The 15,587-nt window shown below is 43.1% G+C and overlaps 1 pseudogene; it reads right to left on the bottom strand.

Moving 5' to 3' along the window:
• Window positions 1-14,787: 14,787 nt before the first annotated feature.
• LOC705703 (large ribosomal subunit protein uL23 pseudogene) lies at window positions 14,788-15,258 on the bottom strand (annotated as a pseudogene).
• Window positions 15,259-15,587: the final 329 nt, after the last annotated feature.

Here is a 15,587-nt window from a genome sequence, read left to right as displayed (position 1 = left end):
TTCTCACTCATAAGTGGGAGTTGAACCATGAGAACACATGGACACAGGGAGGGGAACATCACACACGGGGGCCTGTTGCAGGGTCGGGGCCTAGGGGAAGGATGGCATTAGGAGAAATACCTAACATAGATGACAGGTTGACAGGTGTAGCAAACCACCATGGCACGTGTATACCTGTGTAACAAACCTGCACGTTCTGCTCATGTATCCCAGAACTTAAAGTATAAAAAAAAATAAAAGTCACAGGATGTTTGTGATAGTATCTATTACACTGATGTTGACATCGATAGTATCTATTACACTGATGTTGACATCACACATGGCTGACTATTTGGAGACTCCAAGTGAAATTTCTTGCAGTTCTCAGTGCCAGGAAAATATGTATTTCTGGATAAAAACTCAAAAATTTTAGAAAAACTTCCAAGTTTCATAGTCTAGAGCTCTAACGCTGAAATCTTCCAAATTTAAGGATTAATGATTTACCTAAATCTAAAAATAGTAGGTTGCAGATGTATTTAAACAGTGTGCCTAGGTAGTATGCTTATATATTAAGATTAAAATGGTCTTCTAAAGTTTATTAATTCTAATATAACCTTTATTGTTTCATGTAGACATATCTTTCTGGTTCCCAGGATAATTTAAACAATTAATTCTAAGCAACTATTAACTTAGTTCTAGATTGGGATATCTATTTATGCATTTGAAGCTTTAGATATGTATTTCAAATCAGAAATGTGTGCTGGTCATGGAAAGTTGTGACTTAGAGCCTCAGGTAAGTTTTTTTTCATGTGAACATACTGCTTCCAATTGTTGTTATGCCCAGAGCAGACAATTAATAAATACCCTTGGAACTGAATGAGTGATTAACTGCAAATATCACAATACATCTTCTTAGCGGGAATGATAATTAGACATATTTAGTCCTTGCTGTAACCTAAGAAAGGAATTCTTTTCATTAAATGTTTAATGTCTCACCCTGTTCATACAGCCGGAGTTACTGATTCAGTTTGATGTGAATTCAGTCTTATAAAAGACCCATCATTAAAACCTGCACTTATGCTTCCTATAGTATTGGAACTTCCAACTTGTATACAAAATAGATATCCTTCATATTCTTAAAAACCACAAGAAATCTCCCTTTATTCATAATAAACACAGAATTAGGTATTCTATTAAACTGAACAATAGAACTCACTGGGAGTGACCGCATAAACTATATCACGAATTGTCAAAGTGTCTGGAAAAGTCAGTGGGCCATTTCGCTCCACGCTGTGCCATGAGCCAACCAAGAGGGTTGTCAGTGACTCTGCGTGGGTCACCCAGGGCACGTGGTGCTGAGGCTGTCAAAGAGCAAGACGGGGCTGCATCTAAACTCAGGCCTCTGCTAAGTGTCCGAACTCGGGCAAGATGCTAAAGACTTTAGAGACGTTTCCTTTTCTATGATTGGGGTTATAACACTCACCCTGTCAGGTTCTCCTGTGCGTTGACAAGGCCGGCACGTGACACACCAGGGGCAGAGCTGGACGGGAACCTTCTTCCTCAGACATCAGGGTCCTCATGAGCATCAACAAAATAAAGAGAGCAGGAGAGCAGGAGAACAGGAGAACGGGGGAGCGGGGGAGCGGGGGAGCAGGGGAGCAGGGGAGCAGGGGAGCAGGGGAGCAGGGGAGCAGGGCATCTCCAGCTGTGTCGGGACTGCAGCAGGGACTCAGCAACAATCAGTCTCTTTCTCTTGTTTCATCCAAATCATATATTTAAAAAATAGGTGGGGTTATCATGGATGTTTATATTGATTCCTGGGATCAGACAAATATACCTTTCCTTGTCATGCTGTTTTCTCTTCCCAGATGGTTTGAAGAGCTTCGTTTTGGACTTGATATTCCTGGAGTGCATTTCTTTTTCTAATTAGTTCAGTCTTGACCCTGAGCCATCACCCCTCCAGAGTAGCAGGATATTCCACTCCACCATTGTTGGGGTGCCACAATTTCACTACTAATCAAAGGCTCCTTGGTTACTGAAAAATGAGAGACGTACCTCTAATAATCAGTCTAGATTGCCACTGCTCATTTCCTCATTTTCCAATTCCACAGGGGCCCCCCAAAGCCTGGAAGGTCTCATTTCAGACGTCTTATAGACCATGGGAACCAGGAAACACTGGGAACCCTAGGGCCAGCACCCACCTCATTTGCACCCTGTCTCTGTTTCCATCACCCTCTAGATATTGCCACAGAGCAGTGTTGGGACCCACTGGAGATCTGACTGCTCCCAGTCTGGGAAACTGCCTTCTCTCCCTCCACTGATATCGTATTTCTACTTTCCACCCCACAGAAATCCTTGAACTAATCACAAAAGGGATTGGTAGTTACCTGGTGTGAAGCAGAGCTGAGCCAAAGGATGAAGCAATATTGCAATGGACTGTCATTGATATCACTAGTTCGCAAATCTGTTACCACTATGGTCAAATTTTTATATTCACTTTAAAATTATAACTCATTCTGCTCATTGTATTCAAGGCAACATCTACCCTAAAATATACTCAGGCATTAATTTACGCTCTTCTGTTTACAAATGAGAATTCATAAGCAAATTGAGGTAGCAATTACATTTTTTTAAACTGAAGGCAAAACAGAAGACATATACACATACGTCAGTGAAACAAAACAGAGAGCCCAGAAACAGACTGAAATACAGCCAGCTGATCTCTGACAAAGGAGCAAAGGCAATTCAATGGAGAGAGGAGAGTCTTTTTAACAAATGATGCTGGAACAAATGGACATCCATGTGCAAAAAAAAAAAAAAAAAAAAAAATCTATAAACAGACCTTACACCTTTTACAAAAGTTAATGCAAAGTAGATATTAGATCAATATATGAAATGCAAAATTTTCAAACTCCTAGAAGATAACATAAGGAAAAACTCTAGATAACCTCAGATTTGGTGATTCTTTTAGATACAACACCAAAAGCATTATTCACGAAGAAAAATATTGGGAACTTGAACTTTAACATAAAAAAACTTTAGTTTTGTGAAAGATACTGTTAAGAGAATAAAAAGACAAACCAGAGACTGTGAGAAAATATTTGCAAACTATATCTAAGGATTCATATCTGAAATATGCAAAGAACTCTTAAAACTCAATGAGCAAACAAACAACCCAATTAAAAATGGGTAAAAGCTGAACATTCATGCAGATGGAAATTAAGTATATGAAAAGATGCTCTGTATAATGTCTTATTAGGAATTGCCAATTAAGAAAACAGTAAGATAACACTACATACCTATTAGAATGGCCAAAATCCACAAGACCAAAAACAGCAAATGCTGGTGAGGATGTGGAGCAAAAGAAACTCGCATTCATTGCTGTGGGCATTATGTGACATTTTGGAAAAGGGAAAATTACATAGATAGCAAAATAATCAGTGGTTGACAGGGGTTGGGGAGAGGAAAGGATGGATGGGCAGAGAGCCTTGGCTGTTTAGGGCAGTGAGACCACTGTGTGCGATTTCACAATGGTGGACCCACGACAGTGTGCAGATGCCCACACCCATTGAATGCAGACCACAAAAAGGTATTAATTACATAAACCATAAACTTTCATAATGAAATAAATGTTTTTTAAAAGAAGATAGTGTTGTTCAGTTACTGTCTACTTTCTGAAATGGAGATGGTGGAGCTCTTCCATGGTTGTGAGGATAAAAATAGATTAGAGAATGTAATAACTAAAATAGGTGTATAAACATTGTTAAACTATTTTATTCTCATTTTAAAAACATGCCTTAAATATATTTGTTATGCTTTACAATTGAGCAAGTAGTGCAAACACATTAATATAATTCTCCTGTAGCTCCACTCAGAAGTCAGGACTGCAGGGCTTCAGTGCAGGACTGCACAGCTCCACCTGCACCTGCCAAATGCAACAACCTCTTTCAGTGTCATTAAAATATTTCAATAGGAGGATTGAGTTTAGATCCAACCTGTGTTTTCTCACCTGGAAAACAAAGGTTTTTTTGAAACAAAGAAGGTCTTTACCGTCTTCATCCGAAATGCTGAGGCATCTGCAATGTCTGCTGTAAGTGACACCAGGCTCTCCTCTGAAATCTAGCAATGGGAAAATAGACTGTAGATTCTGCTTTCAGAAAGGTGGGAATCAGAACTAAGTCAAAATGCCATGTCCTCATTCATAAACATCTTATTTTACAAATTCCACAGGTTTAGTTATTTTGGGATTAATATGGGCCTATATTAAAGTGCATTTATTAATTTAGCATGAATTGTTCAAATGCATTCTGGATCCTGAGCTGACATCCAGCAATGCTGAGTGTGTGCCTGTGTGAGTCACCAGCAATGAAGAGCCTCAGGTTATTGTATTTATAAAATGAAGGGGTTTAGGCTTGCTCTGATTTTTTAAAAACCATTTTTAAAAGTAAAAACTGTTTTTCTTGCTATATAAAAATGTACAAGAAAAACTCAAACATTACAAATGATAAATTATAATTTTATTAATATATTTTTGTGAGCTCAATTTATATGACTTAGTTATTATAAAAGAAATAAGCAAGGCCAGGCGCGGTGGCTCAAGCCTGTAATCCTAGCACTTTGGGAGGCCAAGACGGGCGGATCACGAGGTCAGGAGATCGAGACCATCCTGGCTAACACGGTGAAACCCCGTCTCTACTAAAAAAATACCAAAAAACCAGCCGGACGAGGTGGCAGGCGCCTGTAGTCCCAGCTACTCGGGAGGCTGAGGTAGGGGAATGGCGTGAACCCGGGAAGTCCAGAAACACCGTTTTTACATTGCCATAGATAATGTTAACACCTCCTAGAATAAAGGGGGAATCACCACCAAGGGTCAGTTCTGGTTCAGACTCTGGAGTGAGGGCATTATTCTTTTTGCATATAATGCAGTGACTCCACGTTGCACCAGTGGCTTGGTCAAAAAAGACAAAATTTCTGGGGAATTAGTGTTGATTATTTTTAGATATCATAATCTTGGCTTTATGGACACCTTATATTAAACAGATCTCACTTGCCAAATGCCACAGGATGCAGGCCAACAGACAGGCTCCGAGGGCTCTTGTGAGCTGGAACTGCCATATAAGCAGAACCACAAGAGAGAGAGAACACTGCCCATATCCACCACAGCATAGCCACCCTGAAAGCCTCACCCTTTCTTTTAGAAATGTGTTTAGATTTTATACACTTTTGCTAGATTTTGTTATGTAAGATTTATGTATTGAAAGGTCTTAAAGACTTTTAAATGTTGAGTAAAATGTTCACGAGTATAGTTTATATATATATAGATGTATATGAAACAAACCTGTCATATAACTTATTTTCTTTAAAAACAAGGCACTGGCTGGGTGCAGTGGCTCACGCCTGTAATCCCAGCACTTTGGGAGGCTGGGACGGGCAAATCACGAGGTCAGGAGTTTGAGACCAACCTGGCCAACATGGTGAAACCCCATCTCTACTAAAAATACAAAAAATTAGCTGGGCATAGTGGCAGGCACCTGTAATTTCAGTTACTTTGGAGGCTAAGGCAGGAGAATCACTTGAACTCGGGAGGTGGAGGTTGCAGTGAGCCAAGATCATGCCACAGCACTTCAGCCTGGGTGACAGAGTGAGACTCCATCTCAAAACAAAAAACAAAAAACAAGACCCTTATACAAATTACCCTTGGAACTTTTATTTAGAATTTAAGGTTATTTGGGGTTTAGTGTCATGTAAACAAAATTCTCCCAATTGCTAGGGTCCTCTTGAGGTGCTGCATTCCTGTAAGACATGATCATGCCAGAAAAACAGACCCTTCTCCATCTAGGAACTCAAATGCCAAGGGTGATGCCAGATCAACTTTCATTACTGAGTCATATATTCCTAAATTCAGTGTATCATAGAAAAACAGACATACCCTTAACAGTTTAACCTGACAAAGTTCTGAAATACTTCCGTTGCAATAAAAGTTGTGAAAAGGCTATCTTGCTAGAGATCTCTGACTCAGAGAAGAAAGTGAAGGCTGGGCACAGTGGCTCATGCCTGTAAACCCAGCACTTTGGGAGGCGGAGGCAGGTGGATTACTTGATGTCAGGAGTTCTAGAGAAGCCTGGGAAACATGGTGAAACCCTGTCGCTACCAAAAATTAAAAAATTAGCTGGGCATGGTGGTGGGTGCCTATAACCCCAGCTACTCGGGAGGCTGAGGCAAGAGAACGGCTTGAACCCTAACCTGAAAACAAACACGAACCCTAACCCGAACACGAACCCTAACCCTAAACCTAACCCAAAACAGAACCCGAACCCTAACTCGAATCTTAATCCTAACATGGAACCAAACCCTAACCCTAACCCAACCCCAACCCTAACCCCTAACCCGACCCCGACTCCGAAACTGACCCTGACCCTAACCCCTAACCTCTAACCCTCACCCTCGCCCTCGCCCTAGCCCTAAAACCCTAACCCTAAAATCCTAACCCTAACCCTTGGGTGGAGAGAATCTCTGTGCGCAGGATTCAGAGGGGATTTCGGTTTCCCGTTTTCCACACTGAACCATTCTAAGTAGTCTCTGACCTTCGTTATTCAGGGCTAGAAACAGGAAGTATTTTATTCACTGTGGATGCGGCCCCGAGTTGTCCCAAAGCGAGGCGGTGCCGCCAACGTCTGTGCTGAGCACAACGCAGCTCCGCCCTCGCGGTGCCCCCCACGCCAGGGTCTGGGCAGGGTAGAACGCTGCTCTGTCTTCACGGTACCCCCGAGGTCTGTGCAGAGGAGAACACAGCTCCGCTCTCGCCATGCTCTCAGTGTCTGGGCTGAGGAGAATTCAGCTCCGCCCTCACAAACGTACAGCACCAGCGCTGGCGCAGAGTCGCAAGCCAGGCGCGGGCGCAAGCCGACGCAGGCGCAGTCAGAGGCCGGCGAGGCGCAGGCGCAGAGTCGCACGCCAGGCGCGGCGCAGGCCGGCGCAGACGCAGAGTCGCAGGCTGGCGCGGCTCAGGCCCAGAGTCGCGCGCCAGGCGCGGCGCAGGCCGGCGCAGAGTCGCAGGCCAGCGCGGCGCAAGCGCAGAGTCGCACGCCTGCGCGGTGGGGGGGGGGGGGGGGGAGGGTCGCGGCGCAGGCGCAGAGACGCATGCTTACAGGGGAGCGGCGGAGACGGGCGAAACATCAGTAATCTGAAAAGCCGGGCTCGGGTGACCTCTGCTTGCAGCCGCGCACTACAGGGCCCTCTTGCTCACAGTGCTGTGCCAGTGCGCCCCTTGCTGGCGACTACAGCAACTGCAGGGCCCTCTTTCTTGCAGTGGTGGCCAGCGCCCCCTGCTGGCGCCGGGGCACTGCAGGGCCCTCTTGCTCGCAGTATAGTGATGGCACGCCACCTGCTGGCAGTTGGGGACGTTGCAGGGCTCTCTTGCTCACAGTGTAGTGGCAGCACTCCCGATGCTGGCAGCTGGGGACACTGCCCGGCCCTCTTGCTCCAAGTGAAGTGGCGGCTGGCTCCGCAGCTGGCAGCTGGGGACACTGCCGGGCCCTCTTGCTTGCCTTGTAGTGGGGGCACGCCCCCTTCTGGCCGCTGGGGGTACTACAGGATCCTCTTGCTCACAGTGTGGTGGCAGCACGCCCCCTGCTGCCAACCAGGACGCTGCAGGGTCCTCTTGCTCATGGTGTGGTGCCCGTGCGCCACCTGCTGGCAGCTAAGTACACTGCAGGATCCACTTGCTCACAATGTAGTCGTCGTATGCCCCCTGCTGGTAGCTGTGGACACTGCCGGGCCCTCTTGCTGGCAGTGTCGTCGCAGCACAACACCTGCAGGCAGATGGGGACTATGCAGGGCCCTCTTGCTCCAGGTGTGATGGCTGGCGCCCCCTACTGGCCACCTTCTGCATCACTTAACGTTGGAGCGCCAGTTATTAAGCGCCATCAGTTCTGGAAATTCAAACTGAAACGGAGCTATTACTGGGGAGAGCTGATGTCCCAGTTGTTGTCTAACTTGGAAGAAGTATTTTCACCAAGAGGCAGTACAAAGATGGCAGATAACTTCATTGAAAAAAATACAGTGTGAAGAGCTTATTGGAGAAAAATAGGAAGGAGTAGGCTGATCGTGCAGGAAAGCAGCCTAAGAGTCCTGTGCAGGGAATTTTATTTTGGACTTCTTCACATTCCTGCCTCTGTCTCAAGTCTCCGCCTGTTTTCTTTGTCTGGTTTTCCTGCTACTGCCTTAGGTCCCCAACTTGCCCCACTTAGGCTTGTGGGACCTCCTCACTGTTGGTTGAGGCACATGTGTGGTGATCAATCCGAACTCACTCTGGCACCAGGCTCCTTCCCGCCATCCCAGGCAGGCTGACAGCAGTCACATTTGTATCTACTGTGCCTATCTCTTTTGAATGTCCTTCTCTGCCCTAATCTGTACTTATGGTGCCAGGTTTCTTTTAAGAATGTCCCCTTTGTCCTTATCAGCATGTAGCCAGCAGTATTGTGACATTATTACTGCCAAGTGAATGATGACTGGGGCATCTTAAGAGGAGTTGTAGGGTGTTTCTTTCTGCATAGGTACCTCTTCTCCCTCCTACTCACAATTGACAAGTGCCCATCCACTCCAGCATTACAGATGCCACTAAATGTGAATTTTTCGTGGTCCCTCCAGGTGACCCTTCCCAGACTTTCCCTTTTTCAGGAGCTCCGCCTCCTGTTCATGTCTAGCCATCTATCTGCTCTAACAGAGCCCACTACCCTGTGTCCTTCCCAAAAATAGTGAGGGAACGATTATTGGAAACCATAGGAAATGATATGCATGTCAATGAAAACTTTACAACTTACACAAATAATCACTCAAAATCATCCTTACACTAAAAATGCAAAACTATACAATTTCTAGAAGAAACTATGGAAGAAAAGCTATGTGCCTTTGGGTTTGGTAATGACTTTTAACAAATGACACACAAGGTTGATATACACAGAAGAAATGACAATGTAGATTTCTTAATATTTACAGTTTATACTCTGGAAAAGGCCTTGTTAAGGGAACAAAAAGACAAGGCACATATTGAAAAAAAATTTTGCGAAATACAGATCTGAGAAAGATTTTGTATTCAAAATATATACAAAATTCTTAAAACTAAAGAATAAGTTAAACAGCTCAATTAAAAATGCACACAGTTCTGAACAGACACCTCACCAAAGACGATCTACAGATGGCAAGTAAACATACAAAAAGATGCTCAACATACTAGAGAACTGAAAACCACCACAATGAGATAGCACAGCTGGTCTATATCTGTTAGAACTGCTAAACTCTAAAAAAATGACAAATTGCTGGAGGAAAAACAAGAACTCTTTTCATTGCTGGTGGAAGACAGTGTGTAAGACCAGAATATGCCACCCCAAAATATGATGGTAAGAAACCAGAATATGCCACCCCAAAATATGTCCCTTTTGCATAAGAATTATTCTGAGCTGATTACTTTGAAAAAAAAAATGCTAAAAAAGGAAGTTCTGAAAACAGAGAAGAAGTTACCCTTGTGTAAGGAAAATTTACATCTATAAAAGAAATCCCCATTTAAAAGATCTCTCTGTCTCTCTCTATCTCTCTCGGCACCAACCAAGAAGAGAAGGATGACTAAATCACTAAAGAGTCTTATCAACAGAGAATGCATGGAGTTGTCTGTATAAGAAAACTTACCCTTGTCTACTGTGCTTTTGCTTGTTACCTCCCCACTACTGAGCCTCAAATCTTCTTTCTTTAAGTGGAAGATAGCATTTACACTTGAATTGAAAGCCACCTGCTGGGGATTTACTCATTTTTTCCCTGAGTATCTCCCATGTATCCATAAGGTATACATGTTTTTAAACTCGTCTACTTTTTTTCTCATTTTAATCTGTAATTTGTTACAGAGGGTCCCATCTAAGAATTCCATAAAGGTAGAGAGAAAATTATTTTTCCTCCCCTATTACAAGTTGGGCAGTTTTTCCCAAAGCTAAACAAGTCTTGCCTTACAATCCATAAATCACATTCATAAGTATTTTGACAGCTACTTTGATATTATTTCCAAACAAAAGCTACCATGCAATTATGTACAGAAGCCCTATTCATAACGACCAAAGGAAAAAAAGGAATCAGAAAGTCTTACAACAGATGACTGTGTGGGAACCCACTCAGACATCAAGAGTTGTCATAGGGGCCGGGCACGGTGGCTCATGCTTGTAATCCCAGCACTTTGGGAGGCCGAGGCAGGTGGATCACGAGGTCAGGAGATCGAGACCATACTGGCTAACATGGTGAAACCTTGTCACTACTAAAAAAAATTACAAAAAAAATTAGCCGGGTGTGGTGGTGAGCACCTGTAGTCCCAGCTACTCGGGAGGCTGAGTCAGGAGAATGGCATAAACCTTGGAGGCGGAGCTTGCAGTGAGCCAAGATCATGCCACTGCATTCCAGCCTGGGCAACAGAGCAAGACTCTGTCTCAAAAAAAAAAAAAAAAAAGAGTTGTTATAAAGATTATTTAAATGAAAACATTTGAGATACCGAAGATAAAGAAAGAAATCTTACCAGAACTTACTTTGTCTAATTATAGCAGAGCTCCCAGAAAATACAGCTGCCATTAACCCCATCCAAGGAGTTTCTTTCAAATTCAGCTGCCAGGAAGACAGCCTACTCATTCCCATTAGAACTGATAAATGAAAATGAAATCCTAAGCTCCCAAATGACTGAACAGACCCACTCTTGGCTGAGGGAATCCAAGAGTGACTTTCAAAACTGAGTTCTCGGATTTACAGAGGGTCCCATCTTAGAATTCCATAAAGGTAGAGAGAAAATTATTTTTCCTCCCCTATTACAAGTTGGGCAGGATGGGATGACAGGGGTCAGATACACCTTGTTATACTCCCTCCTTTGCTAACCATGATGAGGCTTTCTTCCATAAGGATTTAACAGAAACAAGCCTTTCAAAAGACTCCACCACTGATTTCAACCAACTGCCTGAAGCTGCCTCTCCTCTCTTGCCTGATAAGAGACCACCCATGATGGAGAGGTTCTGGACAGCGTACACAGGATGCACAGAGTGAATTTTCATATCCTCTGCTTCACCTTTTAATGTCAGAGGGCTGGAAACTCCACCCTGGGATCATGCTAACACTGCCATTTTTTTGTACATTGGACCCATGAAGGAGCAAGAAACTCAATTGCACATGCATGCATTTCTCCTTTCAGAAATATGCATGACTCCTCCTAGAGCTTATTAAATATGTGTATTTGGTCACACCACTCAGTATAAATTACTATTTCCTTTATCTCTCCCTTGAAGTGTCTGTTTCTGACTTCTGGCTGGAGGTTATGCTTCCTAGCCTGTCAGGACTATCCTGCAGGCTGCAACCCTTTATAGGAAATAAATCTCTCACTGGGTGCAGTGGCTCATGCCTGTAATCAAAGCACTTTGGGAAGCCGAGGCGGGTGGATCACCTGAGACCAAGAGTCGAGACCATCCTGGCCAACATGGTGAAACCCCGTCTCTACTAAAAATACAAAAATTAGCTGGGCATGGTGGCGCATGCCTGTAGTCCCAGCTACTTGGGAAGATGAGGCGGGATAATCACTTCAACCTGGGAGGTGCAGCCTGCAGTGAGCCAAGATCACTCCACTGCACTCCAGCCTTGGCAACAAGAGTGAAACTCCGACTCAAAAAAACAAAAACATAATGAAATCTCTCCTTTCCGAATTTATGAAGCTCATCATTCTTCATTTGACAGCATTAAAAAGTTCAAAAAGACTTTCCACACTTTCCCACAGAAGCCCTAGAAATCTCCATTTTGTTAATCACTTTGGATACCTGAGAACTTGTAACCCAATGAGTAGAAATGTTGGTACCCCATTTATGGCTGTCATCCTGCCAGTTCTCAGGAGTTTGTATAAGTCTAAATCTGCAAGGGTCTCATCCCATAAGGACCCTTGTCTCTTTCTCTGTTGCCTTTGCCCACTGGCTCTGGCTACAGGGGTCTTTCTTTCTCCTTGGCTCTCTTTGGATATGGGGGCTCCACCTTCTGTGCCACCTTAGGAAATGCCTTTTGCATGCATGGTTAAGTCATTACAAAGCCTACAGTTTGAGTAACATTTTGAGTGAGTACTCTGTGAAGCTGGGTTGGAATGTCAGGCTTCTTTGTCTGAAAGGTAACTCTTGGGCTAGAAGTTTCTTATCCTAGCTTTGGTTTTGAGGCCTCTCTGTTCTCCTCTTGGGTTGGAAGTTATTCCTGGCTTTTTGTTTCATGGTGTCTCTGTGATCTTGGTCTTGCTCCTTTCATGGGAACTTCTCAGTTGACTAAATTCTCCCTTCTCAAACCTCTGCTGTGTGTTCCACCAATATGGAACTAATTCTACTTCCTTTCCTGTTTGCATGACTTTACCAAGAATTATTTAGAACTTTAATGGTTCTTTTGAGAAAATTTTGATCTTCCAAATTGCCTCCTTTAGAACTTTCCTTCCCTAATTGAGTCTCTCAACTCCCTATAATCACTGAAACTTTAGGCACCCCACTCCATGCCTTGGAGGCTCTCAATGTGCTCAAGGATCTGCAAAAGCAAACGCCTGAGGTTGAAAAATAAAATAGAAACAAAAACAAAATTTAATTCTCAGCTTCATAAGATTATATATCAAAAGAAAATCTTAAAAATCTTAAAAATCTCCAAAACTATTGGTGAGAAAAAAGCTTTAGCCCTCATATGAAGAAGATAAAAACTTGTTCCATTTTCCAGAAACACAGTTATAATACAAACATCAAATGGGGTAAAGACAAAAACCAAGTCTTCTGTATAAACTAGTGAATTTTGTATTATTGTAATCACATTAGTCAGGGTTCCCCAGAAAGGACAATCCGTAGGATATATGTAGATAGACAGATGAGGAAGGTTCACATAATTATGGAGGCTGAGAAAGTCCACGATAGGCTGTCTCCAAGTTGGGCAACCAGGAAAGCTGGTAGCATTGCTCAGTCCATGTCCAAAGGACTCAGAATCAGTTAAGCCAATGGTGTAACTCTCATTCTGAGGCCAAAGGCCTGAGACCCTGAAGTTCCAATGTCAAAGGCAAGAGAAGGATGTTTCAGTTTCAGAAGGAGGTAATTCACCTTTCCTCTTCCTTTTGTTCTATCTGGGCTCTCAAGCAATTGGATGATGCCTGTATTAGTCCATTTTTGTACTGCTATGAAGAAGTACCTGAGTCTGAGCAATTTATAAAGAACAAAGAGGTTTTTTTTTGTTGTTGTTGTTGTTGTTTTGAGACAGAGTCTCGCTCTGTCGCCCAGGCTGGAGTGCAGTGGCGCGATCTCTGCTCCCTGCAAGCTCTGCTGCCTCCCGGGTTCATGCCATTCTCCTGCCTCAGCCTCCCTAGAAGCTGGGACTACAGACGCCTGCCACCACGCCCGGCTAATTTTTTTGTATTTTCGGTAGAGACAGGGTTTCACTGTGTTCGCCAGAATGGTCTTGATCTCTTGACCTTGTGATCTACCCGCTTCGGCCTCCCAAAGTGCTGGGATTACAGGCATGAGCCAACACACCCGGCCAAGAACAAAGAGGTTTAATGGGCTGACAGTTCCACATGGCTGGAGGCGCCTCAGAAGGGGAAGCAAAGATGTCTTTCTTCACATAGTGACAAGAAGTGCTAAGTCATAAAACCATCAGATCATGAGAACTCACTCACTATCATGAGAACAGCATGGCAGTAACCACCACCATGATTCAATCATCCCCCACCAGGTCCCTCCCACAACCTGTAGGGATTATAGCAACTACAATTCAAGATGAGATCTGGGTGGGGACACAGTCAAACCATATCAGTGCCCATCCACATTGGGTCAGGGTGGATCTTCCTTATCTCAGTGTCTTCCAGAAACACCCTCACACTTATGCCCAGAAACTGTGCTTTACCAGCTATGTTAGTATCTCTTAATCCAATCAAGCAGACGTCTAAAATTAACCATCAGAATATTTATGCCTGATTCGTGGCTAAAATTTCAGGATGAAAGCTATGAGATCTCTATTTGTGTTTGTATGTCTATTAATGTATGTTCTGTGTATGTGATTTTTCTTAACTCTGGATAGCATTGCAAATTTCATTTATAAAATCCTCTAAAAGTGTTCTATTCTAACTTGGCTTGGAAAAAAAAATCATTTATAAATAAATATTCCCCAAACTCCTAGAAATATAGGAACCGATCCAAATGTTTTTCAAGTTAACGTGATTTGGATAAAACTTAGTTAAATAAGATAAATTTAATATTTTTGTGTAATAAAACAACTATGTCTTCAGAGTTATCACTATTAAATAAAAACAAACAAGTTTTTTTTTTTTTGAGACATAGTCTCTCTCTGTCACCCAGGCTGGGGTGCAGTGGTGCGATCTTGGCTCACTGCAAGCTCTGCCTCCTGGGTTCACGCCATTCTCCTGCCTCAACCTCCCAAGTAACTGGGACTACAGGTGCCTGCCACCATGCCCAGCTAATTTTTTTTTGTATTTTTAGTAGAGACAGGGTTCCACAGTGTTAGCCAGGATGGTCTTGATCTCCTGACCTCATGATCCGCCCACCTCAGCCTCCCAAAGTGCTGGGATTACAGGTGTGAACCACTGTGCCCGGCCAACAAACAATTTTCTATTCTGCTTGAGTGCTTACAAGAAGCTAATATTATACTTACTAGATAATTAGAATCAAATCTATAAGCTTTAAGATTTTAAGTCATCATTTTTATGCAAAACATTATTTCCTTTTTTTTATGGTGAAAAGATATACATCTATTTAGAATCAGCCAGTGGGACTCAGTTTAGATGATCCCAAGTTTGTTGGCAACATCCAAAGCATCGTAATCAGGAGCCAGTCGAACATATGCATTCTTCTCTCCATCAGGCAGAATCAGGATGTTACCGTGGCCACATCCATGTCCCAGAGCTTCTTCACAGTCTGTTTGATCTGGTGCTTGTTGGCTTTAACATCGACAGTGAACACAAGTGTGTTGTTGTTTTCTATCTTCTTCATGGCTGACTCAGTGGTCTGTGGAAACTTGATGATAGCATGGTGGTCAAGCTTGTTTCTCCAGGAGGTGCTCTTCCGAGGATATCTGGGCTGCCTCCGCAGTCGCAGTGTCTTGGGATGCTGGAAGGTGGGTGAGGTGCAGATCTTCTTTTTTTGGGGGGCTGTGGACACATTTCAACACTGCCTTCTTGGCCTTTAAAGCCTTTGCTTTGGCTTTGGCTTTAGGAGGGGCAGGAGCTTCCTTCTTTGCTTTTGGTGCCATCTTGTGAAAAGCGAAAAACATTATTTCAATAATAATTTTTTTACAGTAATCTGCCTAATAGTAGTTTCCAAAATACTTTTGGGGATTTTTAACCTTAAAGTTAAGCTAACTAAAATATTTCCATTAAATATCTAGATCATTTATAAATAAGATACAATACTAAAACATTAATTACTGGACATAAGTAATTCAAGTTTATATACTTTGGCTTCTTATTTTTACAGAGAAACTAGATATTTTGGCCTGTTAATAAACATACTTTTGCCTACCACACTGTACTGTGTACTATGAGAAACTACCACACTGTACTGTGTACTATGAGAAACTAC

The sequence above is a fragment of the Macaca mulatta genome, chromosome 4, assembly GCF_049350105.2.
Source record: "Macaca mulatta isolate MMU2019108-1 chromosome 4, T2T-MMU8v2.0, whole genome shotgun sequence".
NCBI lineage: Eukaryota > Metazoa > Chordata > Mammalia > Primates > Cercopithecidae > Macaca > Macaca mulatta.
Note: the sequence above shows the minus strand (reverse complement) of the source record. Positions and strands in the feature narration are given on the sequence as shown.